General features: G+C 47.8%; 1 non-coding gene across 1 annotated transcript; it reads right to left on the reverse strand.

Annotated features, from left to right (window-relative positions):
• Positions 1-3,351: 3,351 nt before the first annotated feature.
• Positions 3,352-3,484, reverse strand: LOC142452140 (small nucleolar RNA SNORA64/SNORA10 family). Its single transcript, XR_012785181.1, has one exon. It is a non-coding gene; the product is annotated as a small nucleolar RNA SNORA64/SNORA10 family (small nucleolar RNA).
• Positions 3,485-22,552: the final 19,068 nt, after the last annotated feature.

Here is a 22,552-nt window from a genome sequence, read left to right on the forward strand (position 1 = left end):
TAAGGCTCCAGACTGGCTAGCATCTTCCCACTAACCAGAACCTGGAAAGGAAGGGGGCTCTTTAATTTTACAAGTCCCCAGTGGCCCCTGTATTTGGCCGTGGGGATTCTTGCAGTCAAGAGGGGCTGGGTCTGGCCACAGCACCGTGAGCGAAATCATCCATTTCCTTCTCCAGTCTAAGGCTCAGCCCCAAATCCTGCATGCAGTCAGACTCCGGTGCTCATGAGCACGAACGTCCCGGGTCGTCCCACAGCAGAACAGCTGGCGCACAAGCGGAAGGAATCCCTGTAAGGAGTCATTCATCACGTGATGAGAACGCTGAAACAAACTGTGTCCTCTCGGAGCACTTACATATTGTACAGGGAAAAATCAACCGAGAGGCCAATGCGTTTATTTTGGGGCTTCCTCTCTTTGTAAGAAAGCTGAGTCCGGGCCTATCTTTCCTCTTAATGCCACATTCTTTACTCTCAGGAAAAAAATAAGAATAAAATGTGTGTGTGTACAAATATATATATGACATTTATATCTGCATTATCAGAACATTTATCCACTAGCTCATTGATAGTCTTTATCCTTCATAAAACATTCTGGTTGTCTGAGCTCATCTATTTAGCTTTTCAGAAAATTACCTTTTAATTTCATTCTATTAATACAAATAGGAGTGGGCGAGAGACAGCACGCGAGAGAAATATGCTGGTCCTTTCTATCTCAGCAGACAGAAAGCTTGGCTTGCTTTCCTCCTGTGCAGTGTCTTCTTGGAGGATTTGGAGGGGAAGCAGCGAGAGTAACTGCTGAGCTCGGGGGAAATCTTCCGTACGCAGCAGATTATTATCTCTACCCAAATAAGACAGTAGTGAAATAAAGTATAAAGGGAGCTCAGAATTGCCAGAAATAAACTTTAGAGGGAAACCAAGAAGAAGTAATCAGGAGTCCATCCCGGCTGATTTTAAAGAGTATCAGAAATTTTAGTAACAATGGGCCCTGGTGGCAAAGCAGTTACGTCTTGGGCTGCGAACTGAAAGGTCAGCCGTTCGAAACCAACAGTCAATCCTCAGGAGAAAGATGAGGCTTCCCACTCCCGTAAAGGGCTACAATCTCACAAACTCATCGGGACAGTTCTGCCCGGTCCTATAGGGTCCATATGGGTCAGCATCGACTTGATAGCAGGGAGGTATAGGGTCGCTATGAGTTAGAAATGACTCAGTGTCATGTGTGAGAGCCCTCCGCCGTGTCTGAGGATCATGAGTTACAAGCAGGCAAACATGGTGACTGCACGTGTGTCAGAATAGAACTAGGCGCCACAGAATTTTCCCACAGCTGCTTGTTCTAAAGCAGACTCGCTTTTCTTCGGAGGCAATGTTGGTAAAGGCAAACTTCCCACCTCTCCATCAGCTGACAAGCATGGTAAGTATTTGCACCACCCCAGAGAGCTGAGGGAGATGGTGGGCTGGAGGGGTTGGCCTGATTACTAACGACATAGACACGATTAGAAAGATAACAACATTTAAAGAACAGCGAACATGCTCCCTTCCCACACTAAGGAGCCCTGGTGGTGTGGTCGTTACCTATGTATGGGTCATCAGTTTGAAAGCACCCCGCCGCTCCTCCAGCGAAAGATGAGACTTTTGACTCCCAGAAAGAGAGAGCGGCCCGGAAACGCACAGGGGCAGTTCTGTGCTGTCCTATGGGAGTGCTGTGTGTCAGAATTGACTCGACGGCATGGAGTCCTCTCACCCAACCCGCTTGACAAAGTGAGTGTCTAAGACTCGTGTGTGGGACGCCTGGTGCAGTGACACTGCCACATCCAGAGACTGGGCGCACTGACATGAAATCCCACCAGAGGGAATTAGAGAGCGAGGAAGGGCTGCCCCATCAACCATCCGATTTCACTGAGTTTAAGTCTCACCATGTCCTTGATTGGCAAGGCCGTCGAATGCCACGTTTCCATTGCATTCCAAGGCTAGTCAGGGGCTGCGTCAAGGGCCTTCCTGTACACCTAGAGCAGGGAGAAGCTGCCAGAGTTCACCCTCAGCCTGTCACTGATACGAGCTCAACTCCACCAAAAATCACAGTCTGGCACAGGAGAGGCTGCGTAGGGAGCTGTAGGAAACAGAAAGATTTCTCCCACGTTATTGCCCCAAATATCTGCCAAACTTAGCTGCTTGCGGTACATGGTAAATGACTGTCCCCTTGGAGGTCAAAGAAAGTAGGTCAGAGGTTATTCTCCCTAAGGGTCATCAGCCATCTAGAGCAGCCAGACTGTCTTATATTGTTCCCTTGAAGGAGTGCCCAAAGGCATGCCCAGGACCACTCAAGGATGACTAAGCTTAGGCTCCTATGTTGAGTCTAGGGTCCACCCATCTTGCCACATATGTACCCTGATTCCCTCCCTGTACTATTGCGTGTACACTCCTAGATCATCCCCCTACCATTGCTTGTATTGCCTGTGTTATAACACCTTCCTATGACATAGATTGTTATCTATAATCAGAGGGCTTGCATGCCCCCAAAGATATATAAGCCCTGGCTAGCAATCAATGACACTCTCCTGCCCTCTCTGCCCGCACTGTCCGCGGACCTAGCTGGTGAGATCATGGCTGTCCATGAGGTGAGCATGCTACCATAAAATGTGTCTGACTTCCATATTTGATTTTCTCTCTCCCATCTCTCCTATTTCTCAATGACTTCATTGTAATCTTTATATATCTTAACTGCACAATTGCGCCTACCAGACCCATGATTAGTTGTGGGGGGCTGTCTACCCCACAGGAAGCAGCTGCTCCAAGCACATCGGACATGGTTTCCACATGCAGTTGGCATCCCTGTCAAAGGCCCAAAGGAACCAAAAAGCCACAGGCAGAACTTGGGTCTGAACTAGTCACCGACACAGGGAAGGTCGGGATGGATCGTGGCAAGGGCTCCAAACTGTTCAAGTCGGTCTGGTTTCTACGTGCAAAGTTAAATGTAGATACTCCAACGGGAATCGAAGATGATATTTGCCAGTTCTTTCCCATCAGTAGTTTAAGGAAAAAACATTAATGAGTGGGTTGTGTGTTAGTCTGGGTTGACTGGAGAAACAAATTCATAGACCTTCATATGTGTGTTAGAGAGAACTTTATATCAAAAAGCAATGTACAATAAGAAAACATCCCAGCCCAGTCCAGGTCAAGTCCATAAGTCTGATATTAGCCCATATGTCTGATACCAATATATTAATTCCTCTTCAGACTCACGCAACACATGCAATGATGCCGAATGCAGGAAGCTCACAAGCTAGTGGCAGGGGTCTCCACATTGCTCCTTCAGCTCGTGGGATCTACCATAACTCCATGTGTCTCTTTTTTCCCCAGTGCCTGTTGTGCACCCCAGGAAGGGACAGGTCACAGGAGGCCTGCCCGAGGTCCTGAGGGCATCCTTTCTCTCTCTCCTTTTTACCAAAGTCACACATGTTGGGGCAGGTGTAACCATGCAGAGCAGGGAGAGCCTCCATGTGTCTTTTCAACACGAACGTCTCCCAGAGAGTGAGCATGTCTCCTGCCTCCAGCAAGCTATTTATCTCCATAAGCCTCCAAATGAGGGCATCAAGCTGCAACCTGATTGACAGGCTAACCTGTACCTCTTCACTCTGAAGTCTCAAATTGACAGCAGATTACCTAATTACCACAACGAGGAAATAAAACAAGTACATGAAATGAGTTACCTAGAAAATGTGAGGCCTATGTTCACAACAGGAGATGGCCTATTAAATGACGCTTCACTACGGAGATGTCATCAACTTCACAATTTTGCCATTGCCTGGTTCCATTGCCTGCTGTCCAAACTCAGTTAGTTGTCTCACCTCCTATTCTTTGCGTACTCACGCCACTGGAATGCTTAATCACCTCAACCCTTGGCCTTGAAAACATTAGATGAGGGGCTGTCTGCTTCAGACACCAGTGCATGCTGTCATGTTAACCCCTGGCGGGGCAGTGGTTCCTGAGATGGGCTGCTAACCACAAGGTCAGCCGTTTGAAACCAGCAGCCACTCTTCAGAAAGAGGAGGCTGTTCATCTCAGAAATCCACAGGGGCGATGCTACGCTGTCCTATTGGGTCACGATGAGTCAACGTCTCGACTCGATGGCAGTGAGTTTGGTTTGTTGCTTGCTTTGAGCTTACCCCGATGGAGGTCGTAGTGGGGCAGAGTGCGGCTGAGCTCTCAGCTCTGAGCATCGCAAGACCAAATCAGTGCATTGTCTGGACTGTGTGTTCTTGAGATGCTTGGAGAAAGAACCACTTTGTCGTTTATTCTTCTTGATGGCAGAATCCAGCTCCCCAAATTCCAGGACTGTGCTGTTTTTTATTCTTGGGACTAGCAATGTGATTTCCACACGTAGGAATGATATAACCTCCCTTTTCAAGGTTCCAGGAGACTTGTTGATAAAACCCTTGGTGGTTCAAGTCCACCAGCCACTCTGGGGGAAAGAGGTGAGGCAGTCTGCTCGCATAAAGATTACAGCCTGGGATACCCTGTGGGGCAGTGCCACATGGTCCTATGGGGCTCCTCTAAGTTAGAATTGATGGTCGGGAATGAGTTTATCACACCACAGAAGCATTTGCTGTTCTGTCTCCTAATTATGACTAAAATGATACACTATAGTTAGCCTAATGAAAAGTGTTTAATTTTATTACTTAAAAGAAAAAAAGAGACCCTTGATGCATGGATTATTTTCCCAATGATCGTTGCCAAGTACCATTTATGGACACAATACATGTAGTGATTCTGACAGAGAACGGAGTATTTATCCCTGCGTTCAGATACAGATCCCCTGCTGATTAAACAAAGTGGCTCACTCTTGCTCAGTGTCTTTGCCTGGAATGTAGTCATGCGAATTGCTCCCTTTTGATGGGGTTGTTGCGAGAATTAAATGAATTACTAAGCACAGCATGTGGACATAGTGCCTGGTCTCAGTGGAAGTACCTGATGAACGTTCGATTTGCTCAGCTCGTCACACATTGGTCTAGTTCCAGGTGAGCAGCAGCGATGTGCTAGAAACAATTCTCAGACTCCTCCCATCCAGATGAGGGACTCTGGTGAGTAGTGGGCGTTAACCACAAGGTCAGTGGTTCAAATCCACCAACTGCTTCCAGGGAGGAAGATGAGGCTGTTCTGGGCAGTTCCAATAAAGATTTTCAGACTTGGAAACCCTAATGGGCAGTTCTCGTCTATCCAGGAGGGTCACTATGAATTGGTGTGAGACCAGGTACTCACTCCCAATCTTGCATCTGGGAGGGGAAAAAAATCTGCCTGAATGGCTCTGGGAGAGCTTAACTTGAAATAAGAACTGTGTGGATCACCCCAGCCCTATGGCCTCGTGCTATGAGTGGGTTGTGCCAAGCTAACAGCAGCTCATGATAATCTGCACTGTGGTAGGTACACAATCTCATGTCAACTTGATAAGAATGAAAGGGTGGAGGCTAGCCTGTCAATCAAGTCATAGCTTGGTAATCTCTCCTTGTGGCCATGGCCTTCTCATGAGGATTCTGGGCTTCCTCTTTCCTCCCTGGAGGTGGGACACACTCTCTCTACTACACATTCCTCTTGAAGAGCCACATGGAGCCATGCTGATGGCAGCCAGATCCCTAGAGATACTTCCACTGCCACTGGATCCTCAAGACTTTCCACCCACAGGCCTGTGATCTTCCAACATCCAGCATCATTGTATGCATTGCTTGATTCTGAAGAAGAATTTATAGACTAGTATTGGACCTATGGGCTAATATCAGACGTATGGACTTGATCTGGACTGGGCTGGGATGTTTTCTCAATGTACACTTACTCTTTGATGTGAAGCGCTCTCCTACACACATATGAGTGCCTTTGGATTTGTTTCTCTGGTCTGCTGGACTAACACATGCATTTTAAAGGAGTAGAGAATGTGTGTAACCACCACACGAACAGCTCTTGAATGGCGTGGCCTTTCAAGTAACAGTGAACCGTTGACTACAAGGATATAAAACGCATTATTTTGTTTCTCTTTTGCCTTTGTTCCACTCCCCATGTAAAAATGACGCAGGCGCCTTATAACATGGGAAACCGTGTATTGGACAGGGTTCTCTAGAGAGACAAACCAGATTGCTAGTAATTATATATAAATATATTTATAAAGATAGATATATAATTCAAGAAATAAACCGTTAAATAATATACAGATAGATAATACAAGAAATTAACAGTTAAATTTTAAAGCAGTGAGACACTAGCAGTCCTTCAAGTTTTGAGAGCTGCCAGGTGCCAGTCCCCTTCTGTAGAGAGAGCTGGGCTGTATATACCCAGGCAGCAAACAGCAAGGCAGGTCCCCAACTGTCATCAACTGTCAGTCCCCAGCTCCAGAGATAAACATTCCAATCGTGTGGGCTTAGAGGGACCTCAACTTACAGTGACACAGTCCACAGGCTAGGCATCCCACAGGTAGTGTACCCCTTTAAACTGAGGCACAGAACAACCAAGGTGAGGCTCACCAAGCCATTTATCCCTCTGCCCCTCAGTTAATCCTACTTGTGTTTATCGGCCAGGCTGGCACAATAAACTATAGCAAACCGCAAAGAAGAAAGCGAGAGGACGTTTTCGACGCTTCGCAGGTTATCCGTGTTTTGCCAGCTTCGTTCTACGCAGACTTTTCTTTTCTAACTTGAGAGCCCGTGGGGTGTGCAGATGCACGTGCCTTCCCCAACACTGAGCTCAGGCGCTTATGTCAGAAAGAAACTGAGGACGGACGAAAAGGGCGCCCAGGACCATGCTATACTCAGCATCTGTGTGCTCACTGGGTACACACTCCTGCCACTGCTCCTGGCCAAAGGAGAACTAGGCAATTGGATCAAAAAGGAGGGAGGGAGAGAGAGGAAGAAGAAGTGAAGAGAAGGGAAAACTTGGACACGTTGCATTTGAACAGTTCTTGTTCTCTGCTTTTAAGTGACTGGCCCTTGCTCAAAGGCCTTGGCACTGTGGAGTCGCAGCCACGACCCATGACAAGCCGGGTGATCAACAGGATATTGATGGGCAATTACCTGACACCAAATAGCTCCATAAATCAACGTGTTAGAAGCCCGTGCCACAGTCAAGGGCAGCTCTCAGCCAACAGAGGGCCCGGCAGCCCTGGGAAGTGAGGAACAGAAACAAAAACAGCACTTCTTCACCATTCAGTATGGAGGGTCCCCGGGAGGGGAGCAGACCCTTAACTCACCATGAGCCAAACTGTGTTGACAACATGCCCTCAGCAAAACACCAAAAGGAAATGAAAGGGGAGAAAAGCAGCCGAGCCCGCTGGTGTTAGGGCTCCTGCCCTGAGGCTGAGGCCAGCAGACACACTTCAAGAGGTCTCCTGAAGAGAATCACTCTATTTTTGTTCTGAATGTTATCAGAGAATTTCAGTCCAGGCGGATTGCTACAAAAATCACAGAGTTTTTATTTGTTTTTTTTTAACAATAACAACATCTGAGGTCTAAATACAGGCATGTGCATATGTAATTATGTTGACATATGACAAAGGGGAAATAGATCTATGTACATAGATCTATGTACATATATTTATAGGTTAAGCATTAAGGTAGCAGATGGACATTGGGCCTCCACTCAAGTACTTCCTCAATGCAAGGACACTTTTTCCTATTAAACAGTTATTCCATGATGCTCACCTCCCCACATGATCGCTGAAGACAAAGCGGGTGCATAAGTAAATGTGGTGAAAAAGGCTTATGGTAACCGGCTATCAAAAGATATAGCATCTGGGATCTTAAAGGCTTGAAGATAAGCAAGCAGCCATCTAGCTGAGAAGCAACAAATCCCATGTGGAAGAAGCACACCAGCCTGTGCGATCATGCGGTGTCAATAGGATCAGGTATCAGGCATCAAAGAAAAAGTTATATCATTGTGAATGAGGAGGAGTGCAGAGTGGATACCCAAAGCCCATCTGTAGGCAACTGGACATTTCCTTACAGAAGGGCCACAAGGAAGAGACAAGTCAGTCAGGGTGCAGTGTAGCACTGATGAAACATATAACTTTCCTCTAGTTCTTTAATGCATCCCACCCTCAGCACCACCACTATCATGATCCCAATTCTACCTTAAAAATCTGGCTAGATCAGAGGATATCTACTGGTATAGATCAGAGCTGTAAACACAGGGAATTCAGGACAGATAAATCCCTCAGGGCCAATAATGAGAGTAGTGATATCAGGAGGGTAAGGAGAAGGTGGGGGAGAAAAGGGGAACCGACCACAAGGATCTACATATAACCCCCTCCCTGGGGAATGGACAACAGAAAAGTGGGTGAAGGAAGACATCGTTCAGTGTAAGACATGGAAAAATAATAATTTATAAATGATCAAGGGTTCAGAAAGGAGGGAGAGTTGGGGAGGAAGGAGGGAAATGAGGAGCTGATACCAAGGGCTCAAGTAGAAAGAAAATGTTTTGAGAATGATGATGGCAACAAATGTAACAAATGTGCTCGACACAATGGATGGATGTATTGATTGTGATAAGAGTTGTACAAGCTCCCAATAAAATGATTTAAAAAACCAATATCAAAATCTGAAGCAACTGGTTTGGGGCAGTATTTCCTCCAACTAGGTCTATCCACTTACGAAGGCAGTATTTACATCCCTCCAAAGTGAGCTGTTCAACCCACCAACTTGTCTGCTGGGCAAAGACAAAGCTTTCTACTCCCATAAAAGTTGACAGTCTCATCGCTTCTCGGCCTTTTCCTCCACTGCCCTCTGGGGTTGCCAAGTCAGAATGGACTTAGCGGCAATGAGAACCTTTGGGGGAAGGATTCCATGCTCTTTGTTTTCTACCTGCAAGGGACTTAAATTGTGTTCCTTTGCAATGTTCTTTGAGGTTAGGGAACAAAAAGAAGGTAGAAAGGACAAAGTCAGGGCTGGAGGGGTGTGATAGATAGATTTATTGTGCCAACCTGGTCAATAGGCACATGCGGGATTAATAAGGTTTCAGTTTGATTGGAGGGCAAAAAGATAAATGGCTCAGCAAGCCCTGTCCCTCCCTCTCTTGCTCTCTGGTGATCAGATTAGCGTGCTGCTGCTTTAGCTAGTTCTCTGCCTCAACTTGTGAGCTACACCACCTGTGGGACAGCCAACCCATGGATTGTGTCGCTAGAGCTTAAGGTTCCTTTGAGACCTGCTTCGCCATGCTGCTGGTGTGTACATTGCTTGAGCTTGAGGCTGTTGGTTCCTGTCATCTTGCATAAATTGAGTTTGATATCCCATCTGGGTCTGCTTTGCTAAGTTCCTAAGCTGCTCACTGTTGGTGACCCGCCCTGCTGTTTGTTGCCTGTGCTGGACTACCTGCATTGCCTGCCAGCAGCCCTGGTAAGTAGGAGGACTTCCAGTCCATTAACTGTTCCAGGGAAGTGAGTTCAACTGAGCCCTCTGTAGTGCTGTGTAGACAAATTATCTGTTATATCCCTTTATGTTCTATCTATCTATCTATCTATCTATCTATCTATCTATCTATCTATCTAGAATCATAAGTGTCCTGGTTTTGTTTCTCTGGAGAATCCTGCCTCACACAGACAGTCCTTGCAACCCTTAAATAATGAACAGATACCCTGCTGTGGGAAGGGGTTGGAATTTGGATGTGGGTTTCTTGATCTGTTTTTCATCAATGTCATTTTCCGTTTTCTTCAAATGGCTTCCTGGGAAGTGCCCGGATTGTCCTCGGTCCTCTGAGGAAATGGCTGCCTTGGATTGAACTGGCCCAGAAGCTGCTGTTTCGATGGGACCTTGCTCTCTAGATCAGAGTGGGAAACCCAAGATACATCCCCAGTGACGACTCATTTCATAAAACCACCTTCACAAGCTTTGATCTTGCTGAAAGGGCTGATGGGAAGACCAGCTCATTGAGCTTGCTGGTCTTCACATAAGGCTTTTGGCCCTCATCCAAGCCAAAAAGTAGCTGAGGCCAACGTGTTTGCTTACAATTGAAACTGCTGAACACGGGAGATTCCCAGGACAGTAGTGATCACATGGGTGGAAATTCTTCCATCCTCTTACAGCAGTTTCTGGATGTCAGTCACCGCTTCTTCGTCCATTGGGATGGATGGTTGTGTTAGTCTGGGGTGACTAGAGAAACAAATTCATAGACACGAATATGTGTATAAGAAAAAACCTTATATACAACAGCAATTGAATATTGAGAAAACATCCCAGTCCAGTCCAGATCAAGTCTACAAGGCTGGTGCCACACAGGGTTTCCTCTGAGTGACTGTCAGCTCACCAGGACATTCTCCCCAGTCCTCCTTAGTCTGACACCTCTGCTGAAACCTACTCAGCATCAGCAACAGGCAAGCCTCTGCGGGCCGATGGGTGGGGGCTGGCTGCATATGAGGAGTATTGGCCAGCGATCAAACCGGGCTGTCTTGCGAGGAGGGGGAGAATTCAGCCATTGAGCGCACTGCCCTCATTCTGTAGCCTTATGAGCAGTCACGAGATTAAACGGCACGTTGCATTGCCTAAGCCTGCTACACAAGACCTCTGTACGTGTTGAGAAGCAAAGATGATCCTCTGAGGACTAGAGTGGCTCCGGACCCAAGTCAGGGTGTTTCCAATCACCTCATCTGCCTGTGCGAGTGGGACACTGAATAAAGAAGACTGAAGGAGAACCCATGTATCTAAATCATGTGGTGTTGGCAAACATATATATATATATATATATAGCCATGAACTGCTGGAAGAACAAACAAATCTGTCTTCTAAGAAGTATGGTCAGAGTGGTCCTTAGGGGGAAGGATGGCAAGACTGCATCTCACAGACTTTGGGCAAGTCTTCAGGAGAGACCAGGCTCGGGAGGACATCATGCTTGGTAAAGGAGAGGGGCAATAAGAGGACAGCCCTCCCGGAGATGGACTGACACGGTGGCTACAACAATAAGCTCAAGTACCTTTGCTTGAAGGAACAATTGTGAGGATGGCCCAGGACCGGGCAGTGTTTCGTTCTGTTGTGCGTGTAGGGTTGCTATGGGCCTGAACCAACTCGATGCCACTTAACAACCACAACAACATATGCCTTGTTTAAAAGGGAGTACCCAGATTCCTGGAGACTAAAAAGTGGATACACTACCAGTCTCTCGAGGAGGTGCCTCAGGGACAAAGTCAGTGACAAAGTCTCAGCCTTGCTTGGCCCCAGTAGCTCTGCTGCCCCACATGCGGAGAACTCCGGTTTCACACAACCACCTCTTCCTGCCAGAAGACAGGCTCAAAGCTTTTAGTTCATCCACTGCCCTGCTTGTTCTTATTCAGAGAGAACCACTAAATAGCAGTCCAGCAGGAAACATAAAAATGTAAATATATATATATATATATGTAAGTACACACACACACACACACACACACACACACACAAAACTTTCTCTGAAGTCCAGAGAAAGCTGCTGGTCTTAAAGACAAGCATGTTTGGCATTCCATGCAGAACTTTTTAGAGCAGAGAATGGCAATCCCACCTTCCTCATGTCCAGAGTAACCTGTCATGGACCACCGTGCCTTTTCCTGGGAGGAAAAAAAGGGATCTAGCCGAAGACTCTAGTCTCACTCACTCCTAAGAGCATGGTTCTTAGATCAGAGAGGATGCTGGGGCTTGAATGAACTTCTCTAATGCAGTTAGGGTTTCAGTTCATCACTGGAGGAGTTATAGGAACTCCTTGGGTAGCCACATCCTAAATAGATGCAAAGCAGGAAGTGCTCCATGTTAGTATTCCTTGAGATGCTCCTATCTTTCCACCAGTACAGTTAAAGCAGCTCTGGGCACTCAGGCTTTCACTTGCTGTGGGGCTATCTCATCTCGCATATGGTGCCTTATCAATTACCGCCTCTGTAGAATTTACCCTTTGTGTTCACAGCCACGCAAGCATGTCTAAATGCAAAACACACCTTCTCCTAACAAAATCAATTCCTCGGCAGGGGAGTGAAAGAAAGCATGTCTGGATCCTGCATTGAAATGCACATTTGCATGCTAATTACCCAGAAAGCTCCTCCAACTCACTGAGGGGTTATGGGGACGCCAGGTCAGAACTCCAGAAGCGAGTGCTTTCCGGTAGAAGTAGAGAGTGAGGAACGGGGGAGAAGAATGGTTTAGACGGCAGCACTTGAAATACATTGTTTTTAACTAAATTGTATTGTGGTAAAACAGCTATACCACCAAGCTGGCCATTTGAAGTGTACAATTCAGTGGTGTTATAGTCATGAAATTGGGACACCATTACCGGGATACCATGATCTTTTAGCAAAACCTTTTCATCACCTCCAACAGACATCAATAACCCCCTGGAAGCAATGACTTCCCATGCCCTGCCCCTCGGGACCTGGCAATCACTAATCTCTTGTCTCTATGTATTTTCCCGTTCTAGGCATTTCATACTAGCGAGGGCATATAGTTCCTGGCTCTGTTAGGCCAGGTTGACTAGAGAAACGAACCCAGCGACACACATGCACATAGAAGAAAGAGCTTTATATAAAGAAGTCATTGTATATCAGGAAAACATCCCGACCACTCCAACTCCAGTCCATACGTCCCTCTTCAGACTCACGAATCCACATGCAATGATGCAGAATGCAGGAAGATCACCAGCCAGTGCGGTTCAAAGTCCCAAGGATCCAATGGCAGTGGCTCTGGAGCAATCAGGATCAGCCAGCAGGAAAGTGAAGGCAGAGATGTGGGTGGGGGTGGGGGAGAGGTTCCCAGGGCCCTCCTTATGCAGTCAGGCCCACAAGGCGTCATCATCAGGCTGTGACCTGATGGGCAGGCTAAACTGCCCCCTACACTGTAATATATCGTCAAGTTGCCATGAAATGATGGAACTACCACAATGTCCTTTGGTGACGGCCTTATTGCAGGTAGCCTACAGCCTGTGTTGGAATTTTATTTCTCTTTATGACTAAATCGTACCCCCACAGTACCTATACAAGTAGCCCTTGAGGGGTCATGGTTCTGCATACTGGGCTACCAAACCCAAGGTCAGCGGTTCAAAATCCCCAACCAGTTCTGGCATAGAAAAAGGAGGCTTTCTGCTCCTGGGCAGAGTCCCAGTCCCAGAGTCTCACAGGGGTGGTTCTAGCTGGGCCGAGATGGTACTGACCGGATGGCAGTGAGTTTGGTTGGGATGTGGATGCAGCACGCTTTCTTCAGCCACTGGTGTTGGGGTTGTTTCTGCCCGTCGGAACCAAGGCTATAACACGTTTCTTATTTTTGCGTTTTACTTTAAAGTCATGTTTGATGTCCTCTTTGGAAGCATGAGCCTTCTAGGTTAACCAGAAGGAGCCCCTGGTGGCACACTGGTTAAGCACTCTGCTTCACACCAGAAAGTTGGCAGCTTGAACCTACCGGGCGCTCTGAGGGAGAAAGTCTGACAGCAGTCAGCTTCTGTGTTAGTGCAGAGACTAGAGAAACAAATCCAGGGAGACACACGTGTCTATAGGAAAGAGCTTTATCGATAAGAGAATTGAATATTGAGAAACCATCCCAGCCCAGTCCAGATCAAGTCCATAAGTCCGATATTAGCCCATATAGCTGACACCAATCTATAAAGTCCTCTTCAGATTCACTAAGCACATGCAATGAGGCCGGATGCAGGAAGATCACAGGCCAGTGGGTGGGAAGTCTTCTGGATCCAGTGGCATTGTAAGCATCTCAGCACTGGCAGGGGTCTCCATGTGGCTTCTCCAGCACCCAGGGCTGCATCAGTGTAGGTTTATGTGGCTTCTCAGAAATGTCTCGCAGGGAGTGAGCCTTGTCAATAAATAGTCTCCAAGGAAGTGAGCAGCGAGAGAGTGTGCGTCTCCCACCTCCAAGGAAGAACTGCAGAATTCCCAGAATCCTCAGGGGAAGCCCATGCCCATACAGTGGCCTCATTGGCTATAACCTGATTGACTGCCTAGACTCCACCCTTCACTCTTAATCCTCTCAAGTCCCAAATTTACACCAGACTATGTAACTACCACAGCTTCTGTCAGCTACCTGCCCTCTCCGAGAGCTGTGTATTCCTTGTCCTATAGGGAAAACAGCACCAGAAGCCGTCAGATGGCACTGCCCTTTGTCCTATAGGGCAGCTATAAATCAGGACGACCCTGCAGCACACCCCAACAACACATGGACCCAAGAACAGAGTGGCCCTGATTTGGTCTCAGTATTGAGAGCAAAGCTTCAGCAACAGCCCTCTCTCTCTCTCTGCTGCCCCCCCCCCAATGTCATTAACACCCTGTTTGTTTGTGGTTGTGGGGGGCAGACTCCCACCACTAAACACGGGTTCGATAGGCACAATTGTACACTTGATATATATATATAAAATAAAGTCACAAAGAGCATGAGAGATAAAAGAGGTATTGAAATAATGGAGTCAGACACATTTCATGGTAGCATTGCTCACCTCAGACCCGCTTGGTGGTCCATGTGAACAGAGGGGGAAGGGAAGGGGGACAAGGGGAAAGGGAACAGGGGAGAGGGAGCCAATGAGCTGTCAAAGGAGGAGCCTAGAGAGAGGGAGCTTTATTGCTAACTCCAGTCTATATCCCTTTGGGGGGGTGCAAACCCACCAATTACAGATAAAGACATATATCACAGGAAGGGTTGCACTATGGGTTATACAGCAATGAGAGGGAGACAATCTAGGGGTACACATGCATTAGGAAGAGGAGGGGTTGGGTGTATCCATGTGACAAGATGGGCAGATCCTAGATTCAGGATAGCAACTTAACATTGGATGTCACAGAGCCAGTTTGATCTGTTCTCCATAGAAACCATTATCAGTAGGGTGTAAACCCCACCTACAGGAACCAAGCTGATGGCCACAAGCCTCAGGGAGAAGTAGTCCATTGTCCTCAGAGGCAGGGAGCAGGCCCACCCCTTGGTGGGGTGAGACAGCAGTCTGGCAGCTGATTTCCTCAAGGGAAATAACTTTTGTCATTAGCTGCAAGCAGTGTGCTAAGTGTCACATATGTGGGGGAGAGGACTTGGGAGAAATCTTTCTGTTTCCCACATTAGTTGTGGTGCCATCAAGTTGATTTCAACTCACAGAAATCTCCAATGAGGAGCAGAGTTGTCCCCCCCCCACCCCCCGGGATTTCCTCGACTCTCCTCTTTAGGGGTGGGAGGAAGACAGGGCTTTCTACTCCCATAAAGAGGCACAGTCTCAGAAACCCACAGGAGCAGTTCTACCCTGTGCGATAGGACCAGTATGAGTCGGCATTGACTCGATGGCAGTGAGTTTGGTTTTTTTTAGGGGGCGGGTGGCAGTTGACATGAAGCACAGAGAGGTAGGTAATAATAACAGATACCCCCTTTGCTATCCTATTGGTTAAAAATATCTCTCGAAACCATTTGAACTTTTACATCTTGTGTGAAAGTACCGTATATACTCGAGTAGAAGCCAACCTGAATATCAGCCGAGGCACCAAATTTTTCCACAAAAGCTGCATTGAAAATGTGCTGAAAAACTCAGCTTATGCACCAGTATATACGGTAGTTTATTCAGCCCCCAGCCCCCAAAGCTGTGTTCCTTCTTGAACTGCTCTAGAATGTGCTCGGCTGCCGGTTCAAATGATGGGAAGTTTGAGCTCACTCAGGAGTGCCTCGGAAGAAAGACCTGGGGACTGACACCCCCTAATGTCAGCTGTTGAAAATCCTGTGGAGCAGAGGCTATCTGCTCTAGCACACAAGGTCCTGCCTCAGCCAGAGCCAAGAGGGCAGCAACTGGCTACACCGGTACTCAGAACCAAGGACTCCAAGTGTGTGCAGGGCAGCACTGAGGAGGTCAGCGCGCAGCGGCATGCTGGGAGGGAGGGCATGTACCATGTGGTGTTTACTGAGGGTACACCTGCTTTATGTCATTGCTTGGCCAGCTGAAAGGAACATTCAGATTGTGACCATCTTCGACTCATAGTGCTATGCTCACAACATATATTTTAAAATTGCCATTGAGTCGGCTCCTGGGGACCCTATAGGACAGGGTAGATCTGCCCCATGGGAATCTCCGAGACAGTGACTGTTCATGGGAGTAGAAAGCCCTTTCTCCTGCAGAGCATCTAGTGGTTTTGAACTGCCCACCCTTCAGATGTCAGCCCAATGCGTAACCATGACGTCACCAGAGCTTCTCATATCTTCCCCAAGAGTCCCAATAATCTAGAGAACGCTGCAAACTATGAGCTTCGAGCCCTAGCCTGGGCGGTCTGTCTCTGCTTCCCAGGCAGATGCACTTGGGGGGTGAGTGCCCTGTCCTTGGGGCCAGCTCTGCCTCTTTGGAACTCTATAGACTGTCTCTCACCATCAGGCCAAATCAGCAACTGGATGGTAACGTGAATTCTCTCAACAGACAGAGAGTGATTCCTCTCTGCCGGGAGTGCATAAAACAGGGGCAACGTTACTTAAAGCTCTCTTAAATCACTTATATTTTGCTGTTTTACGATGCCACTGCAAATTAGCGCCTCTCTCCCTCTCTCCATTTGTAATTAGAGGCTAGAACAGATGGGAGGGCCGTTGTCGTTCAGGAGATACATTTGTAGCAGTAACCAGGACTACTCCACATCCCAGCACCGAACTCATCCACATGCCTACCTGGAAGCTGGCCTGGCCTACCTAGACCTGGTCCCTAGACCCACCTCAGCTTCGCAAGTCAGATCTGGGAAGACTCCTGCCAGTCACTTAGCACTTCTACCCAGTTACAGAGGGGACACAACCAAAGCGGAAGCTGTGTGTCCATAAACCCCTTGCCTCTCAATGCTCTTTGAAACAAACCCCAAGCATAAATACATAAAACCCGAGCATGGGTTGAAGTCACAGAAGGAATGGTATCCCAGGAGAGTTGATCCCAAGGTGAGCAGCGCTGTGTAGAGCGAGTTCTCTGCGAATCACCACCGGTGCCTTGTCCCTGGAAAAGGCATTCCGAGGAACGACTGGCAGTCAGCCATGTACCAGGACCAACTGTCATCCAGGTGACCCTGACTCATGGTGTCAGAACCGAACCCTACCCCCTAAGGTGTCCGTGGCATGGCTGGTTCTTCAGACAAAGAGCACCAGGCCTCTCTACCAAGCACCTCTGCGTGGGCCCGAGCCTCCGAACTTTAGGCCCCGACAGCGTGGCAAACCATTGGTGACCCCTGCGTCTCTGTGCCTGCTGTACACTGGTGGCTGAGGTTCAGGGGCTGTCGATTTCAATTCGTCTGAACCCTGTATGGGGGTTATGTGTTGGGCTTACTACCTGGAAGGCTGGCAGTTCAAAACCCCAAGCTGCTCCTTGAGAGACACATGAACAGTTGCTGTCCCAGGAACTTAAGGTGACAGTCCTACCTTGTCCTCACTCTGAGTCAGCATCAACTCATTGAAAGTGAATTTGGGTGACAAAGACAAATTACCCCCAGAGGGTTGCCTGGTTGGATCTCTGTCTCCCGTGAATGGTTCAAGCCATTCCTGGATCACTGGCACTCTGAGGGCGCCTACAGTGCATGGGCACACAACTGTGAGTCTAACACAGTGGTCCTCCACCGTCCTCATGCCGCAACCCTTTCATACAGTTCCCCAAGGGGTGGTGACCCCAACCATAACATTATTTTCATTGCTACTTCATATTGTCATAATTTGCTGCTGTTATGTATTGCCATGTAAATATCTGATAGGCAGAATGTATTTTCATTGTTACAAATTGAACATCATGAAAGCATAGTGATTCATCAAAAATCAATATGTGATCAGATACTGGGAATTATTTTTTCTAATGACAAATCAATGACATGTTGTCTTCAAGCATGGTGTAGCATGGGTAACAGTCTTCACGCTGGGCACTTGTATGTGGGCATATCTGCATGTGGGCGGACCTGCCTGGAGACAGATAGAGGAGCGGTGTCTCGGTTGCTAAGACCGTCAGAAATAGGTGTTTTCCAATGGTCTTAGGCGACCCCTGTGAAAGAGTTGTTCGACCCACAGGTTGAGAACCGCTGGTCTAACAGGCCCTGGGCACACACTGGTTTCTTCTCCCCAGCAGCAGTGAGCATTCACAGGGACAAGCCGTGGATCATCTTGGGTGGTGAGGTGTGCACATGGCTAGCACCAGGGCCTTGCCTTCCTCCAGGCGACTGATGCTTCACTAGCACATGCGACTAAAATAGACAGACATCAGAAGGGCGTTTCCTGCTCTGACACTCTTCCTCCAGAATCCAGGCAGCCCACGAGCAACTCCATCCTCAGCTGTGCTGCAGGCATGGCAGGAGGGAGGCGCATCCAGGTCTGTTCCCAGGCTTTCTCTGAGCACACCCAGCTGCGACCACGACATCAATCGCGAGAAAAGGAAAGACAGCCCTGCAGAAGGCGGGGCCCCTTGTCCACCCCGCAGGAAGAGGTAGATGTTGGGTATAGGATAGCCCTCGGGAGTGGGGTGGGGCCCCTTCACACATCTCTCCCACCACAAATCAGCCTGGGTCCTTCTCCAATGAAACTGGCCAAAGGAAAGACTGGCACGGTAAGGTCGCTGCCTTCCGCCTGCCCTTGACCTGCCGACCGACCGCGGGCAGGGAAACAGGATACTGGACGGGAGCATGAGAACCCGGCACGAAGCTGAAACCCATTTGGAATCTGGAATCCGACTTCTGCTTCCCCCGGCCGTAAAAATGTCATTTTAGTTACACGGCAGGTCGATGATACTGCCTGGCCTTGCTGACAGCCGACAGCTGAACAGGGGCTGGGTTTGTCTGTGTGTATGTGTGTGTGTGTGTGTGTGTGTGTGTGTGTGTGTGTGTGTGTGTAAGTTTTGCCACTTATTACTTACTATCTCTTTCAAATAAATGCTCCACCTTTCTGATTTCTTCCCCATATCAGCGTCCAGGCACTCTCTCCCCAACATGGCCTCTGGGTCCTGACTGGTCAGCTGGGCCACGGATCCTGTGAGGACACAATTGCTTGCATTGGCCTTTGTCTTTTAAGAAAGAAAGGAAGGTTACCCATGTGCCATGGTCATGAGGAACCTTGGTAGATAGAGGTTATACATTGGGTTGCTCCCCACAGGTTCAGCAGTTCCAAACCACCAGCCGCTCTGTGGGGGAAAGATGAGACTGTCTACTGTCAGAAAGAGCTACCACTCTGCCCTATTGGGTCACTATGAGTCAGAACCAAACGTGCAGGCACTGAGTTTGGCTCTGGGGACTGTGGTAGTTACATAATCTGGTGTCAACTTGAGACTATAAGAGTGAATGGGGTGGAGTTTAGCCTGTCAATCAGGTTGCAGCTTGATGGCCTCCTTTAAACATATCTACCGAGATAAAGAGCTCACTGGAGGCCAAATACACTCTCTGCTTGTCTCCCTGTGAGAGAATCCTGTTGACAAGCCACATGGAGTTACATTGATGGAGCCAGGGCCCTGGAGCTGGAGGAGCCACATGAAGACCCACACCAGCTGAGATGCTTCCACCGCCACTGGATCCACAAGACTTCCCACCCACTGACCTGTGATCTTACTGCATCCAGTGTCATTGCATGTGTTTCCTGAGTCTGAAGGGGAATTAATAGATTGGTATCAGGCATATGGGTTAATATTGGACTTAGGGACTTTATGTGGACTGGGCTGTTTTTTCAATATTCCCTTGCTCTTGATATAAAGTTCTGTCTCACACACATATGACGGTCTATGAATTTGTTTCTCTAGTCAATTGAGACTAGCACATCTCCCTTAGAGATGAGACTTGTGGCTGGGAGGCATTCCCACTAATGCAACCCCAAGGTCACTCAGAAAGTAATCAACTGATTCCAGGCCATGTGTGTCTGATGTTGGATGTTGGAGGGTGGCTTCCTAGCCACCTGAGTTTCCCTCATGATCCTGGTTCAGACAATACCCTGTCCCTGGATATCCCTTCATGGAGAAGACCGGGTTAACTGTGGCTGGCACAGAGAAGGCGCCCGCCTCCCATCAGATGGCCTCACAGAGTGTCTGTGGGTTCTAGATGTGCTCCAGGCAGACCAGAGCAAGAAATGGTGGCTTCAGGAATGACCAGCAGCCAGCTGCTAACAGATCTGTGCTGGCTTGGCTTTTCCTTGCCTCCCCTAACCTCGACTCTTTCATTACCAGCTCTCTCTAACCCTGACTTCAGGAGGAAATGAACTCTCTCTTCATCCTTCCGTGGTGGACAGCAGGCAGGTATGGACCACTGGCAACCTGCAAACACAAGGAGCCAGCTGCTGCTCTCCAGTCAAGTTCATGGTTAACTTTAGCAGAAAGCAACCAAGGACCAATCTGACTGCAGGCAAAGGAAGGAAAATGTACGTGATGACTCGTTTGATGTTGGTGGGAGCTCTGGGTTACTAACAAACTCTAACGGGCCCTGTGCTCGCCTCTGCAGCCTGAAATCACCTGTGTCAAGAGTCTGGAGCTCAAGCTGGGGGTGGTGGTGGGGGGCCACTTTTATTTTGCAGGGACACTCACTGAGAGGATTTCAGTGACTATTTCCGTATCTCAAAGGCATGTATCTGGGATTAGTCTTTCCAGGAGGCAAAGGTCTATCATGCGCAGCTGCTAACCAGACAGGTGAGGCGGTTCAAGACCTCCTGGAAGCACCTTGGAAGGAAGGCCTGGGGCTCTACTTCCCCAAAAGCCAGCCTTTGGACCACATTTCTACTCTAACCCACATGAGGTCACATGAGCCAGGCTCCATTGAAATTGGAAAACACACACACACACATGCTCAACTTAGTCCTATCTTATCTGGAGTATCAGGTGGCTTTTGTGGTTTGCTTTGCTTTGGTTGTTTTCTGTGTGAAGCTTTCTGTATCAATTCATGTCACGTCTACATTTAGCAAAGAGTTGTAACATTTTTTAAAAAAGGTAAATAGCCCTTCCTTTTAAAAAATCATATCTTGGCTCAAAATGGACAATAATAACAGCCCGACAACAACAAAATTTTTTTCTTGGTGTCTTGGATTTTAGGCCTGGTCCCGGAATTATTTGGGGGCACTAATTCAGAAAACCACACTGGATAGACTTCATTTGCTCTAGGTTCTTAGATATGGTGTTCCACTGCATTTTCAGTTATTGAGTTACACTTAATTTCATAATTTATCATTACGGTTTTAAATATGAAAAGACTTCAGACCCCCAAATCACAGGGTAAGACAAAAATGGTAAGAAATAGTTGAAAAGAAATTAGGTATTAGGAACTTCTAAGGAAAGCTGGATATGGGCCCCTGGGGGGCTAGACAGTTACACGTTGAGCTGCCAATCACCACGTCAGTGGTTCGAACCCACCAGTCACTCTGCAGCTTTTAAAAGATGTAAAGGTTTGGGTCCCCAAAGGGGGGTAGTTCTTCGCTGTCCTGTAGGGGCACTGTGAGTTAGAATAGACTAGAGGACAGCAGGGATTTCTTTTTGGTGTAGGAGACTGTGCGTTATAGACAGAGACTACGAATTGGATAACGCCGAGCCAGAACACAGCTTGAGAAGAGAAAAATCAAATAGGAAAAGCATGTATATGGAAAGTGTAAGGGAGATTTAGAGGCTTGATCACAATTTTCATAAATATTTTGAAGATCTAAATTTTCCTTCTTCAAATTATGCAGTCAACATTTAAGAACACAATTAAATAAGTAGAAGTCATTGGATAACGCATGTAAAATGTTTCAGAGGTAAACTTGCCTCCAAGCTTCTTGTGTTAGGCAGGGTTCTCTAGAGAAACAAAGCCCAGACACTTATGAACACACACACACACACACACACACACACACACACACACACACACACGGGTTTATACAGCAAGAAGAAACAAAATAACTAATTCGTCTGCACAGCAGTACAGAGGGCTCAGTTCAAATCACTTTCATGGAACAGTTAATTTACTGGAAGTCCTTCAACGCAGCCTTGCTGCCAGGTCCCAGGTCAAGGAAGCAGACAGTGGAGTCTTCCCTGGGGCAAGACAGGCAGCGGCTGCCCACAGGCAGCAGGCAGCAGGGTGGAGCAGCAGCAGTCAGTAGCCCAGGAGCTTATGGAACCTGATGGGATTTGGCATCCAAGCAATTGGGGGTGGCAGGACCCACCAGCCTCAAGCTCAAGCTGTGGACATGCCAGCTTTCCTGGTGAAGTGGGTCTCAAAGGAGCCTCAAGCTCTAGCAACATGATCCACAGGTTGGCTTGGCCCACAGGTAGTATAGCACACAGGTGAGGCAAAGAGCCAGCTCACCAGAGAGGCTTTGGAAACCCATTTATCTCGCCGCCCTCCACTCAAGCTGCAACCTAATGAAACTCTGCTCACATGTCCCATTGGCCTAATTAGCACCATAAAGCTATCACACTTGCTTATAAGAAAAATTCAACTTTATTTTTTAGGAGTTTCTGGGCACAGGTCGAGAAGTTGCACCATCTGATAGTAATCCCTAGGACAATTAAATTTTAATAAAGGTGTTTGAATTCTGACACACCCATTTTGGGTTTCAGAACATTTGACTCTCTGTTTAATGTACTGACCTCACTATCGGTCAGTTGATTACAACTCCTAGCAGCCCTGCAGGGCAGAGTGGGACTTCTGTTGCTTTCTGTGGCCATGA

The sequence above is a fragment of the Tenrec ecaudatus genome, chromosome 6 (genome assembly GCF_050624435.1).
Source record: "Tenrec ecaudatus isolate mTenEca1 chromosome 6, mTenEca1.hap1, whole genome shotgun sequence".
Lineage (NCBI taxonomy): Eukaryota > Metazoa > Chordata > Mammalia > Afrosoricida > Tenrecidae > Tenrec > Tenrec ecaudatus.